The following is a 15,369-nucleotide window of genomic DNA, read 5'->3' on the forward strand; positions in this document are numbered from 1 at the left end:
GGTCCTAAAATGTCAACTGCGTTTAGTAGGTCTAGTTTCAACCCGGAACTTTCTTTCTTGTCATGTATCCCTGTGGTTTTTGATTTTACATCTGCAGTAATAACTTAAGTTGCATTTGTTCCAAAATGAATTTCATGCTTAACTTGTTTTTCTTAATTAAACTTTCTTTAGCAGTCCCTAATATGTGTATTATTAAAACTCATTAGTCCTATTCACGCTTGCTTGTCAGTTTTTGGCTACACATTCATATATTGAAGTGTTCAGCTGCTATATATAGGAAGAAAATTAAATAATAAATATGGGGATTGAACGTTTTATGAGTGTCAAGATGAAAGAGTGCCTGCAAGGCCCATAAGGTTTCACACAAAAGAGGCATTACTGCTAAAGCTAGCATGCTGACACATGTCTCACCTATAAAGTCTGCAGTCATGGCAGCAGTAAAGCATTTTGCCATTGACTAGAATTTCTCTTACATGCAACGGAAACAGGCACAGAAGAGATTATATTGACTGTTATAAAAAGAATTCATATAAAATCCTCCAAAAGGTTAACGTCTGATAATTTCAAATGCCTGGAGTGATTTATTAGTTTTCCTTAACTTCAGTTAAGCTTAGAGTTGACAGTCTCTCTCTCTTTCACACGTTTGCTACCATATAGGTGTTTTTTGTTGGGGTGGGGGACAGAAGTAATTCATATCCTTCTATAGTAGGAGAGTGACAGTTGACATTGTCAATGTGATGTCATTAATAACAAAGGAAAAGTAATCAAACCTGTTAGTATTAAGAAATTATTCTTAGGAACAGTTGAGAATGTTGCTATCCCACAAGATTAAGAGGTTACCTACTTCAAAATGTTTTAAATTATCTTTCAAAAGGCATTTAAAAGGACACCCTAGATTTATCATGAGTCTTCTATATGTTAATTTTTCAAAGATTTTCTGGGCTTTGCAAATTTGAAATATTAAAAACTGAAGTTTTAAACTAACTCTAAGTTTTAAGTTTTGTTTTAGCATTTCTTGACAAAGCAAAAGAAACAGAAGATTTGCATTTTGAGATGCCATGTGTTAAATTCCAACAAATCATTAAAATAGGATTGCCCTTTTCATTTTGCTTTCAATTAAGAGTGGAGCAATTTCCTTTAAAAAAAAAATCGATTGGTGTAGAATAACATTTAACTATTTAAATATCTCAAAATCATGAAACAAATCTGTAGCAAATGTATTAGCACCCCCTGAATGTTAGGCCAGCTAGAACACATGGAAGGGTTCTAGGGATAGGTGCAGCAAAGCTCCAGTGAAGCAACGTGAGTTATTCCATGGTGATAAGCTTTGGGGAATCCAAAGCTATTTCTCATCACACACATTAGAAACCATGCTTGTCATCTTCAGGGCTAATTGAGAGTTTCTGCTTCTTTACCCCAAACTACCACATTTTGTGTATTCTGTAGCAAAATTGGGACAGATGATCATAGGCCACCATGTTCTTTTTAACAGTCATGACCAAAAAAAAAAAAAAACAAACCAAAAATGTTATTTGAATAAAGTAGAGCAAATGTAACTAAGTGAACTCTTCAGGTTTTTTAATAGTTCTCAAAATAATTCACTCTATTAATAGAGAACATTTATGTAACTGGGTAAGTTGCTCTTCGTTTACTGGTTATTTGGGGGTATATAGTTTTATTTATTTTTATTCCTATTATTATTAACTTTCCAAAGTGGATCTACCACCTACAAAGTTTACCAAAGTTTTATGTTAGGAACTGCTTGTAGAAACCACAGAGTGGGTTAAAGTTTTCACCTTTTCATTTTCACTGCCAAAAGAAAATGGAACAAGGGGCCACAAAGTATTGATTATTCTTGCCAGAGGAAAATACTGTTCAGTCATGACAAAGGCACTTTAAGCTAACTCTGCTGGCTTTCGCACCATTGTGCATGCCATTACCACTGGGTCAATGGTTGTGAAAGATGTAAATTAACTTTTACAAGGACTTTCTTTTTCATGTATCATACTCTCCATCTACTTTTATAGTATCAACATTATATTCTCTACTAGCCTATAAAGAAGGATTCTAATCCATCTCCCATTTGCCTTCATGATATATTTACTATTATATTTTGTTATTTGTTAGCTGTCTGTTTTAACTTAAATTTTTAAAAAGATGTTAATATTAGTGGACAGTGTAGCTATGATCAGTGGCTAGAATGTACCAAAACACAGAATATCCATTTTTCTAGCTCATGCTGCACATAAACCACATGACTTATTGTTTAAAAAAAAAAAAAAAAAGGCAAACCCAGCCTCTGAGATACCTTCTTAAAACTAACACGCCTGCAGGATTTCTTGCTATCTTTTTAATCTCTAGAAAAACTTAAAGTCTGCACTAATAAGTAGTAACTTTTCCACTGTAGAATCCTTGGGAGACAAGAGTTTCATTTTTTGCTATTTTATCTTAAAAAGGAAAAAGGAATGGCATTTATCTTGTTTCAGAATTTAGCCTTAAGAAACACATATATACATACAAATCCAAGAAGAAAGTTTGGTGAGGCTCCTCTATTAGTACCAGAATGTCTGATGTATCTGGAATTCTTGAAGTACTTGGATGATGAGTGCTTTAGATGACATTGAAGAGCTGCCTTTCAGTGAGTTCACGATGAAGAGGTTTTAATGCTAAAACCATAAAGGTATATGGTATCTACATATATTTCATAGTCTATAAACAGAGACCCCTGCAAAAATATTTGATGCTCTTCTTTAAAATAATAACGTAGAAAATACATTATTTTATGTTTTAACAATTATCTATTTCCATTTTAGTCTAGTGCAGCTGAATGAGGTTTAAAATTTAACGAAATGGCCATAAATAGGAAAAGCCAACTAACATTCTGAAGGTATAAGGAGCCTATGAAGGCAGGGGAGTGCCTTAACTTATTTAACATATCTACATACATATTTTAAATCCGTTCTATGTAATTGTTCTGAATCTATGCGGACTCCAAAACTGGTTCAGAATTATATGCTTTTCTGGATTCCAAAGCAACTTTTAAGTTTCCTTGGTCAATTAATATTCACTCATTGAAGTGATTATTTTTAATTACATCTGCTGAAATTGATTTCCCTTCCGTAAATAAAGATGAGCTTTTGTTGAGAGCAATGAAATAATATTTTAAAAGAAAAAAAAAAAAAAAAAAGCTCTTAATTCAGCAGCAAGAAAACGTCTGGAAACGCGCGCGCACCGCTCAGTTGGAAAGAAAAGCCAGTAAGTGGCGAGGCAGCCAGGGTAGGCATGCATTGGAAATACAGCCGGCTGCCTGGCGCACTTGCCAGTCTCGGCCCTCGGCAGAAAGGCTGCAACGCCTTCCTGGACTGGTCCAACTCGAAGAAAAGTTACCTCGGACTGTATTATGCAAAGTCGTACAAGTGAATTACAAGACAACACGTGTGGCCGGTCACCCACTCTTACAGTATCTATCCGATGCAGTGAACCTGTAACCCTTTAGTGTTCGGCGGGGAGGAGTGAGAGGCGGGAAGGGGAAGGATGGAAGGGGAAGGGAGAAAGAGACAATACGAAAACGGCCAATCCCCCCTGCAAAATTCCCCTAGAAGCCAAGACAGCTGCCAAAACAACGGCAGAGATAGCAGAGATTTCTACTTGGGCTTTCCCCCTCCACATGCAGGTTTTCCAAGGCATCGCTGCCTCCTCTCTTTAAAGTATCAGTAGGAGAAAGCACTAGCTCCAAGAGGGATCTCTCAACTGAGAGATTTTCAACGCAAAGTTCAGAGCTTGGAGGATTGCTCGGCTTTCCCACCGATGCCACAAAACACGGTTTTTAAGCTCGATCTAGGTAGCTCCCTAGAGATCTACCGGAGATGTGCGAGGTGGTTCACATCCCCCCACTTCACTCCCCATTTCAGAAGCACCGCGTCCGCAGCACCTTCCGCGCAGCGGCACACAGACCTAGGTAGCCCCCTCCCAATAAAAGACCCCAAACTTACCCTCAATAAGATAAATCCACAGAGGGAGCCCCCTCATCTTTCCCCAATCCCCTTCCAATAATTCAAGAAGACAGTTTCTACAACACTTCGCCGTCAAATTCAAGCTGAATTGCTCCAAGTATTTACCAGTTCCTAGACGCTTATTCTGGAATCTTGAGCATTCGGTAATTCTTGTTTGACAAGTCAAGATGCTTCCTTTATTTGTTTTTTTTCTTCTCTAAGCAGCCGCAACCCGTTTTGCGCCCCCCCTCCCACCATTCCTTTTTTTTTTTTTTTTTATTCACCCACGGACACTTCCAAAACGTGTCGATTGATCCTTTTTTCTCTCCAGCTGCAACCACGATCCAGAATCCTTAGGACCCCAAGCCACCTCCATGTAAATCCGAGCATCAGGCAAGAAATACAAATGATCAAACAACGTTACTTCTTTCAGCTGCAATCAGATAATCCTACTAATCCAATAGATTTATCTCGATTGGAAATTGACCTCAAAAATGAATCCCTGGTGCTGATGTCCAGTAGAGCGATTTCGTAGCCCTGTTCGGATGACCAAAAGAACTGTGGATTCTTTCTTTCTAAAATGTTTTTGGATTCTGGGTGCACAGCTAGCAAAAAAATGCCGAGGACCCTGGTTTTCCCCTAATATAGGTTTCCACTCCAAATCAGTGCAGGATGAAAAATGGTACAAAGATACCCCTAGTGGCTTAAGGTGATATTGCAGGGATCTCATTTTCTTTTTTTCTTTTTTTTGAAATCCCTTCTCTTCACCTTCCCCCCTCCCCTCCCCCCCATATAGATAACTGGCTGCTGTAGTAGTGAAAGAAGAAGGCTGACCGTAGATTACCATGAATAGTATGTGACTACTTGAAAAAAATCGTTTGATCTTTCTTCTCTGTTTTACTTTAAAGACTGAATCTATGCTTCTGTCTCCTCAGTATTCCATCTTTTTCCTACAGAATTTTTCCCAGTGGGATAGAGTAGCTAAAAGGCCAATTTGGGGCAGCCAGTGATTTCAAAGCAAATGTATTTGCTTCATGAATAACTACAGATATCAAAAGAAGCCTCAGTGTGCCTGAGATATGCTGGGTTTTTTGTGGGGGAACCTAAGGAGCATATACATATATTTGTATATATGTATACATATACTCACACATATATTTGTATATACATGCATTTATGGCAGGTTTTAGAGGAAAAAAAAACAATGCAATGAATTTCAGGATTCCATTTGGTAAGCAATCTCTCTTAAACTTTACTGTGCCTACCAATAACCTAGCAATCTTTTTAAAATGAGGATTCTGATCTAATAGGAACAGGCAACGGATGAAATTTGCCTTCACAGCAAGTCTTCTGATTTATCAAGGGCCCAGTAAACTCAGGAAGCTTAATTCACCTTCCTGCTGGTGGGTGTAGTAGCTGCAAGGACTCCAAGATTTTCTTTCCTAATTGACTAAATAATTAAACCTTTTTTAGTGTAAGAGCTACTAAGGAGTCAAGAGATCTTACTTCTACCACTGGTTTTGTTATTAATTGGCTATGTGACTTTGAGCAGTCACTTTTGACCCAGGGTTAATTTATCTATTAAAAATCAAAGAGTAAACTCAAATAAATTAACAGGTATACTTGTTCCTGGATGGAAGACTTGACTGTAATTTAATCTATAAAATTAAAGTAATTATTATTGAAAGCTCATGTAGTCTTTCATAGAACTTGAAAAGTTAATTCTACAGTTTGTTTGCAAGAGGGAAGGGTCAAAATTTGTCAACACAATTTTGAAGAACAAGGTATGGGGAATTTCTGTATTGACTATTAACATTTAATATACAATGGCAGTAACTGAAGCATTGTAACTTTGGTTCAGAGATAGAAGTTAGTCCAAGAAAATAGAATACAGAACTTAGTAATATATCCCCACATTTATGGAAACTTGATAAATACCAGGTGGCATTATGGGCAGTACAGAAAGATGAATTATTCAGACAGTAAATTAGGCATATGAAAAAAAATGTATGTTCATCACAAAAGTCAAAGCATAGACTGAGAGGATATATTTGCTATGCAATGTTTGGTTACATAATCAAAGAAGGATTAGTATCCAAGTACCTAAAGAATTCTCATAAATCTATAAAGACAAAAATGTTATTTAAAAAATGACCCAACAAATGAATAATTGACAGAAGAGGATTCTCAATGTTCAATAAACATCTGAAAAAGGCATTGAATTTACCTAGTTACTACAGAAATGCCAGTTAAAATGATGAAGTATCATTTCACAACTATGAAATTGGCAAAATTTTCTAAGTCCAGCAATAAGAAAAACTTATGAGGATGTGGAGAAACCATGAAGGACAGGTAATAGTACAACTTCAGAGAGAAGTTTAGCAATAAAGATTCTTCCATCCCCAATTCCAGTTTCTTCACTCCTGCATTCTTTTCTGTGTCTCTACGCATGTACAGAAAATAACCATTACAGAATTACATGAAAAAGAAAAAAACAGAAAAGAAACTTTGGATATATAAGTGAACAAGGAATTTATAGAATATTCACATATTGTAATTTACATGCAGTAAAAAAGAAAAATGAATGCACTGTAGCTACTTGAGTTAGCATGACTGCATTCAGAAATGCAATGTGGGGCTGAAACAACAAAAGCAGGGTGCAGAAAGAAAACTGTGGGTTGATACATTTATATATCAAGTTTGAAAACATTATTATGTATATGATTATATTTATTTTTGAGCATATGCATATGTAGCAAAAGTATATAAACATGCAAGACAATGATAAGCTTGAAATTCAAAGGATACTTTATCTTTGGAAAGAACCAAAGTTAATGAAATTGGAAAGACATCATGGGGAGCTTCAACCCAGTGTTCATGCTTTCTTTCTCAAACTGAATCTGGAGTACACAATGTTTATAGAATTACATTATAAATTGATTGTATGTCTGAACCATTTCCTTAAAATGAAATATTTAAATTAGATGATTTCTATGAACCCTTATAGTTTTAGAAAAATTTCTATTTAGAAAAGTATATGTAGAAGTGAAGAAAATAGTATAGGAGTTCAGAATTTAAGAATCTACTGTCTGCACAGAAGTCTATACAGATTTTTTTAATATATGTAGAATTTTTTAAAAAATCTATAGTACTTCATATTTCTAAGAACTGGAAATGTATAGATCCTTATTTCTTTCTAGAAGGGATATACAAATTTCCATCTAGCAAGCAAAAATCATCACCTAAATAAGAAAAAATGTGGTTGAAATAGGGGGAAAAAGTAATGTTCAACTACCTTTTTTGTGGGGAGTGGTATTTTCCTTTGATCTTGCATATAGCAATAATGCCTCTGAAATTGTGAAACAGGCAATCATTTGATCATGTTCAGTTCTGACCAGTTAACTGCAAACCACCAAATATGGAGCAGCCATACGTCAAAACACAGCACAGAAGAAAATCCTTCCAGAACTTAAAAAATCCACATGTGAATTCAAATAAGGAGGCTTTGTTGATTAGATATATGAGAAATGGAAATCTCATTTCCAAGTCATTATTTTTCATAATTCATGCAAAATAGGAGAGGATACCAAGGAGAGTCCAATCTTAGAAGTAAAATAAGCTACATCAGTAGTTAATATTCTCAACTCATACTGAACTCAGAAAAAAAGTCTGGAAAAATCAACAACAGACTGTCAACCATTCAGAACAGTTTTCCTGAGCAATAAACAAAGCAGCTTTGTTATAAAGAAAGAGTGAAAGGACAATTTAATTTCCTTTGAGAATGAAATACACAGGGCAGAAGAAGTAGTTATATTTCTGAAATTTGGAGAGGTTGACATATTCTTTCAGTAACCACTTATTGAATACCTCTTGCATACTGGGCACAGTACAAAGCATATCACACAAGAGTTGACTTTAATACAAACAACTACCACAGTCCCTGAATTTGCTCCTGATGATTGATGTGTTGATTGTAAATGGTTAACCATTATTCTGAATTGATAATTAATCATGCATACTGAAGAGATACAGATATTAATATAAAACTGAAGTTTCATTTTCAGTGTGTTTCAGTCAGTTCAGTTCAGTCGCTCAGTCGTGTTCGACTCTTTGTGACCCCATGAACCTCAGCACGCCAGGCCTCCCTATCCTTCACCAACTCCCAGAGTCCACCCAAACCCATGTCCATTGTGTCCGTGATACCATTCAACCATCTAAGTGCACACTTTTTGATGGGTTGAAAGTCATGTAGGTAACAAAGTAAAAGAAGGAAAAGTAGGAGGATGAGAATAAAACATGAATAAAACTCACTTCTTTCCCTGATGATTTACTTTACACAGATGATAGAAAATTACTTAATCTTATATTCTTCACAGTACAAATGGTCAGTGGATGAATGACTTAATAGACCAAAGAATGAAACAAGTCGACTAGTACATGAAGAAAACAAGTTTATTCTCTACCTTGGATGGGCTCTCTCTTCAGAGAATGAAATAGAAAAGTAAAAAATTACTATGAAAAACAATAATGGGAAATGAAGAGCCAAGAATGGCAAACTTGAGTGCCAATTGGAATATGGGATTCCAATTTGATTATGTCACTAAATTTCAGCTGTGCTAAAACCAAGGGTAGATATGATTACACATCCTATTTCAATTTCTGCAATATAAACAAAAAATTATTAATACCAAATGGATCATGTAAGGAAATGACATGGTTCTACTAAATAACAGATGAGAAAGTATTGTTGCTTTTAATACAAGTCATTATGAAAACAGAATTGTGATTTTTTTCAATAATTGATATAAGAGCACACTTTTATGATGAGGTCAAATCCATCAAGTTCTGTCATAATAAACATTTTAGGATGTCATGAAAGATTGGTCTATGTCTGAAAAAAATCTTATAAAATATTGTAAAATAGATTTCAAAAGCAAGTCTTGGTGAAAAAATACTCCTCCACCATCTTTAGAACTCCCCTGATGTAACTTCATTTTAAGTGCTCAAGTCTTGAATCTAAATGAATGGCAATTGGGAATTATGAAAGGCATAAAGATAAAAAGTGTTGCAATATTTCAAGTCTTAACTACTGCAAAGGTGGCTGTTTACGAAGAGGTTCTTTCTACAGGGAATAGTCTGTTCACACAATCCTGCTTAATTAGAAAAGACTACTTAAAACACTTGACTGATACTGAATATTTCAGGTATGTATTGGGAGAACACATCTGCTCCAATGCTAAATTTACCAGATGCATCTTTATATTTCTTGGTGGGAAGACCTGTAATGGAAACCAAGGAAGGAATGATCAAGACTAGATATTTTAGGATGAGACTGTTACATAGAGAAATAGGGCTTCTTCATTAAAGCTGGTTTGACATAATGAAACACATGTTCAAAGCTCAGGGGCTTAAGTCAGAAATGCATCCAAAATTTCAAAACAAACTTTTATCATCTGAATTACTACAAATTTCCAAACATTTGTGTTATAATGCTAATAATTAAGAATTTGTTTCTTTTTGAAGGAGCTCTTAAAAAAAAAAAAAAACTTTATAATTGATATTTAGGCTTCCCTGGTGGCTCAGTGGTAAAGCATCCACCTGGAATGCAGGAGACATGGGTTCAATCCCTGGGTCAGAAAGATCCCCTGGAAAAGGAAATGGCAACCCCCTCCAGCATTCTTGCCTAGGAAATCCCATAGACGGAGCCTGGCAGCCTCGGTAGCAAAAAAGTAGAACACGACTGAGTGACTAAACAACAACAAACAATTGATATTTACATTTAATTGGTACAATTATTCTTTACTTAACAATACATTTTCAGGTTCAAAGATTTCAGCTGTCATTAGCTCAATACATTATTATTTTACGGAGTATCTTATTTATTTAAAATTGTACATTTTTATATATTTGTAAGATTGAACATTATTTATGCTGATCTTCTCATAATCGTCATAGCAGTAGTTTAGCTGCATTAGACTCTATCATATCATGATTAATTTTAGTACACTGCAATGTAGTCTAGAATGTATCTTATAATAAGCATTAAAAGTATTCCTTAAGCATACCCTTAGTACCAAATAAATAAAACCAGGAAACCATCCTATTGTAAATCATCCATTAAAGTTTATTGTATAATACTAGCTTATTTGAGTCTATGTTTCCAGTATTTGTAAAATGTATTGTAAAATTTGACCTAATTATGGAAAAGTCACATGAAAATTAATGTTCTATAGTTCAAGCTGGAAAAGAAAAAATTCAGTTCTATCCCAATGGCATCACCATCTCATTGACTTCAAAGACATGGGTTGGTTACTCTTTCTTCTCTAAATAGGATTTTATGCTAATAACACAATTAAAAGTAAACACAAGCCTGGATTTTCATCATTGTTCAATTAGTGATCTAATGAGCATCATCTACGTGTCCCAAAATATTTAGGGAACATTAAATAAAACATTAAATAAAGGAGACCTTTAAGTTACATCTTAAACGGAAATGGATATTCTGTCTCTTGGTGTGTGTGTCTGTGTGCTTCTGTGTGTGTGTCTCTCCCTCTCTCTTTCTCTCCTTCTCTCTCTCTCTCTATCTGTCCCTCCCTCCCAAAATCCGTGAGCACATAAATCTGTTTCTTTAGTTAATTTTTGATTACTTACATCAAATTAGAAATTATGTCATGAATGTTTCAAAAAGATGAGTTTTCCTAAAATCACATGTATTCAGAGTTAGAGCTTGTTTCTTGATAGTATGTGAATAAAATCATTTCTGATACCTGGAAACAAACAATAAAATGATGCGATCAAATAGAATGATAAAACCACATTACATCCAATGTATGAGAAGTTGTTCAACCATTTAACCATCCATTATAAAAATCACGACCTTCAGCTTTAGCACTTCGCTTTTTCACTAAAAATTTCCCAACCCTCCCTAGAAATTAGCAAGCTTATAAATGTTTTGTTATTTTAAAAATTAAATCTTGGCCACTGTTTCTAAGTTTACTAGAAGAGATGGAGAGAAGAAAAGAGAAAAAATAGCTTTTAAAAAGTAGTTGCTTAAGTAGATTATGCAGAGAAGATAACGTCAAAAACGTTCAAAGCAAAATTTCTTATAAATCACAAAGTTAATAGACTATAAGACAGTTAGTTTTGGAAACCAGAAAGTTTACCTATCGGATAATGAAGCAAGTATTATTCTTGGCTATCTTTAATACATTAAACCAATACAGAATTCATATCCTCAGGATTCACAAGTCTGATAAAGACATAGAAAACATCATATAGCTGAAATTAATTTTACCAGGATTCAAACCAATCATTAAAAGAAGTAGAGTACATTTGAACTGTGACCCAAAGAATTACAATTTTATAGTCCTTGCATAGACTCCAAAAATCTCCTTTTGCTAAATAGAAAAAACCCAAGAAGACAAATGACTGATATAACTAAGGTCACACTGCATGCAGTCTATGGCATAGATAGATGAGAATCCATTGCACCATGCCACTTCAGACTTCTTGCTGTTTACATTTGGAGCTTATATTAATGTATCATCATTCCTAAACCAAACTGTAAAAATTGTAATCAACAAACAAACCAAGGAAGCATGACATTAAATGTAGTTAACATAGTAAGTAAAACAATGGTCCTCCAAAGATGCCCACATCCTAAACTCTGTAAACTGTGAATGTGTTAACTTTATGTGACATAGGGGAGTATAGGTATGATTAAGGATCTTGAGATAGGCCTGATGTATTCAAAGGGTCCTTATAAGAAGGAGGCAGAAGAGTCAGAGATGTAATAACAGAATCAGAGATCATAAGGAGATAAACTGAGAGAGTTGAAGATGTTACACCGTTGGCTTAAAAAATGGAGGAAAAGGCCAAAAGCCAAGGAATGCAGGTGGCCTCTAGAAGTACAAAAGGCAAAGAAGTGGATTCCTCCCTAGAGCCTCTCAAGGAGCACAGTCCTTGTCAAGCCACTTTAGATGATTTCCTGAACTAAAAATTAATACATTTTGTTGTTTAAGTCACCAAATTTTAAGGTAACTTGTTACGGCAGCAATAGAAACATAATGCAATTAATTTAAAGATTAGAAGTATTTTGAGAATAATCAATGCTAATAGAAACATAATGTGTACAACATATGCTATTTTACACTTGCTAACATGTATTTTTAAAAAGGCAGAATCAGGTGAAATTAAATTCAACAATTTATTTTATTTAGCTCAATATATTTTAAACAATATCATTTCAACATGTAACACTACCAAAAATGCTTGAGATATTTTATAATTTTTCATACAAAGTATCCAAAATCTAATCTGGGACATGGAGGTGTCCAATTTCATTTCAAGAGCTCAATAACTATACATGCCATATTGAATAGTGCAGCATCAGACTGCATGAAACAAAAGAAACAATTCATATATTATTTTATAGATGATTCTAATATTCTCTTATATAAGAATCTAGATTAAGAATCAAAATGGAATCTAAAGAAATCAGGATAATTATGTGGCTTATTTTCTTATAATTTTGTCTTAAGAAGTTTATGTGGCTTATTTTCTTATAATTTTGTGCTTAAGAAGTGTATTTAAAAAGAAAAACTAGGAAAGGAAGAACAACAAAATAAGGTGAAAGAAAAATATGATTACCTAATGACACTAAGTCATCTGATGTTTCTGAAAACTGCTAAGGATAACAGAAAAGAAATTTCTCTGATATTTTCACAGCAAAAAGATAACCAAGGATAGGAAAGAATGACATTGGTTACGGCCAACTAGGTAATATGAACAAATGACCAAGAGAAAAGCAAAGCATTAAACTCTAGCTTCCAGTTTCTCCAGAGAAGAATGATGTTCAAATTAGAAAAAGAATATGATGGTGAGGAAATGATAAGAAACCCTGTAGGTAATTTAAATTAGTTTTAAGATTCTAAGTCTAAATTGGTTATCTAATAGGATACTAAAAATAAATACCTGAAGATGTATTCGTGGAACTAGTATCTATTATCTTTGAGTCACCATGGAAAAACATCAGGAAAATTGTTAACTGTCCTATTTTTCAACAGAATTCCAGAAACTGAAGTTTACTATTCTTTACATTAACTGAAATTCTAGAACCCACATTCACATGTGCTCACTACATGTATGTCAAACCACAATAAAACTTCTATTACAGCTACTGGCATTACAGATACAAAATGTGGCTTCATTTGTTTATCTTGGCTCCACCCAAAGACTTATAAGAACCACTCATAATTTTTTGCTGCCCAAAATTAAGTATGAGCTGAATGATGGAGTAGTTCAGTAGATCCTTTGAAAGTTGAACAATCATTCTTCTGTAGCATCCAGTGAATGTTCTCTGATGTCTTATTCTCTTTTCTCTTTTTTTGAGGATTAAAGTTTCCATAAGGGATTTGTTTTGTAATCAGGACTGTCCATTAAGCAAATTAGTCTAATGATGGGTATGAATGAGAAGCTCTGGTAGGAACCTGCCCTTGATCATAGACTTTTAAAAAAAGAATATCTAAAATGATCAACTGTTTTTAGAAATATGCTTTTTAATAATGCTTTTTCAAACAATTTATTTATCAAAAGTCTGATTTAAATTATTTAAATATTAAATTTCAAATTAAATTTTAAGTTTACTTAATCAAATTTAACATGGAGTATATTGCTCTATCTTCTAGTACAATTATTTTGTTGTTGTTTCAATTCAATTCAGTTCAGTCACTCAGTCGTGTCTGACTCTTTGTGATCCCATGAAATGCAGCACACCAAGCCTCCCTGTCCATCACCAACTCCCGGAGTTTACTCAAACTCACGTCCATTGAGTCGGTGATGCCATCCAACCATCTCATCCTCTGTCGTCCCCTTCTCCTCCTGCCCTCAATCTTTCCCAGCATCAGGTCTTTTCAAATGAGTCAGCTCTTCGCATCAGGTGGCCAAAGTATTGGAGTTTCAGCTTCAACATCAGTCCTTCCAATGAACACCCACGACTGATATCCCTTAGGATGGACTGGTTGGATCTCCTTTCAGTCCAAGGGACTCTCAAGAGTCTTCTCCAACACCACAGTTCAAAAGCATCAATTCTTCGGCACTCAGCTTTCTTTATAGTCCAACTCTCACATACATACATGACCACTGGAAAAACCATAGCCTTAACTAGACGGACCTTTGTTGGCAAAGTAATGTCTCTGCTTTTGAATATGCTATCTAGGTTGGTCATGACTTTCCTTCCAAGGAGTAAGCATCTTTTAATTTCATGGCTGCAGTCACCATCTGCAGTGATTTTGGAGCCCCCCAAAATAAAGTCTGACACTGTTTCCACTGTTCCCCCATCTATTTGCCATGAAGTGATGGGACTGGATGCCATGATCTTCGTTTTCTGAATGTTGAGCTTTAAGCCAACTTTTTCACTCTCCTCTTTCACTTTCATCAAGAGACTCTTTAGTTCTTCTTCACTTTCTGCCGTAAGGTTGGTGTCATCTGCATATCTGAGGTTATTGATATTTTTCTCGGCAATCTTGATTCCATTTTGTGCTTCTTCCAGCCCAACATTTCTCATGATGTACTCTGCATACAATTTAAATAAGCAGGGTGTGACAATATACAGCCTTGATGTACTCCTTTACCTATTTGTTGGTTAGACTGACACTTTTGCAACCAAGGATGGTAATCCGCTAGACTCCTCTCTCCATGGGATTTCCCAGGTAAGAATACTGGAGAGGGTTGTCATTTCCTTCTCCAGGGGATCTTCCGGACCCAGGGATCAAACTCACGTCTCCTGCATTGGTAGGCAGCAATAAGGTCTCCTTATTTCTGGTTTCCTCACCAATACATATGAATATTTCTATTTCATTAATCAGCTATATTTTTATCAAAAAGTATTTCTTATTGATAGTGTTTAATTGATTTCCAAAAATCTTTGGGTTATAAATAAAGTGCTTTTAACAAAAGCTTCAAAATTAATCTAAATCTAAAACAAGCTAATCAAAATACAACTCAATATCAATCTTAATTTTGGCTGCATATGTTTCAAATGAAATTTCACAACAGAATGTCAATGTTGTTTCATTTTTTTGACTCAATATTGCAAAATTAAAAAAAAAATCTTTCTCCTCTCTCTCCCTGAATAGACTAGGAAGCAATGTAAAAGACAAAATATTAACAGTAATAGTAATAACAATAATAACAAAAGACAGAAAAGTCTCAATATGGTCTGCCTCTGTCCTTGCCTTATCCTCACTACCCTTCGACCTCTGTTGTTTTTAACATACATTTAATACAATAGATAATGTATAAGTGTGCAAGTGAAAGTCACTCAGTCATGTCCAACTCTTTGCGACCCCCATGGACTGTACAGTCCATGGAGTTCTCC

The 15,369-nt window shown here is 34.8% G+C and overlaps 1 protein-coding gene across 9 annotated transcripts in view; it reads right to left on the bottom strand.

The window, feature by feature from the left end:
• NLGN1 (neuroligin 1) overlaps window positions 1–15,369 on the bottom strand; it is a 971,175-nt gene that overhangs the window by 778,838 nt on the left and 176,968 nt on the right. Inside the window, exon 1 of one of the 9 annotated variants that reach the window (XM_006077748.4) lies at window positions 3,993–4,768. The exons of the other annotated variants lie outside the window; for them this stretch is intronic. The gene's annotated coding sequence lies outside the window, so the exon portion shown is untranslated. Of the gene's footprint in view, window positions 1–3,992; window positions 4,769–15,369 lie in introns of those variants that run through there. 9 annotated transcript variants of the gene reach the window in all.

The sequence above is a fragment of the Bubalus bubalis genome, chromosome 1 (assembly GCF_019923935.1).
Source record: "Bubalus bubalis isolate 160015118507 breed Murrah chromosome 1, NDDB_SH_1, whole genome shotgun sequence".
Taxonomy (NCBI): Eukaryota; Metazoa; Chordata; class Mammalia; order Artiodactyla; family Bovidae; genus Bubalus; species Bubalus bubalis.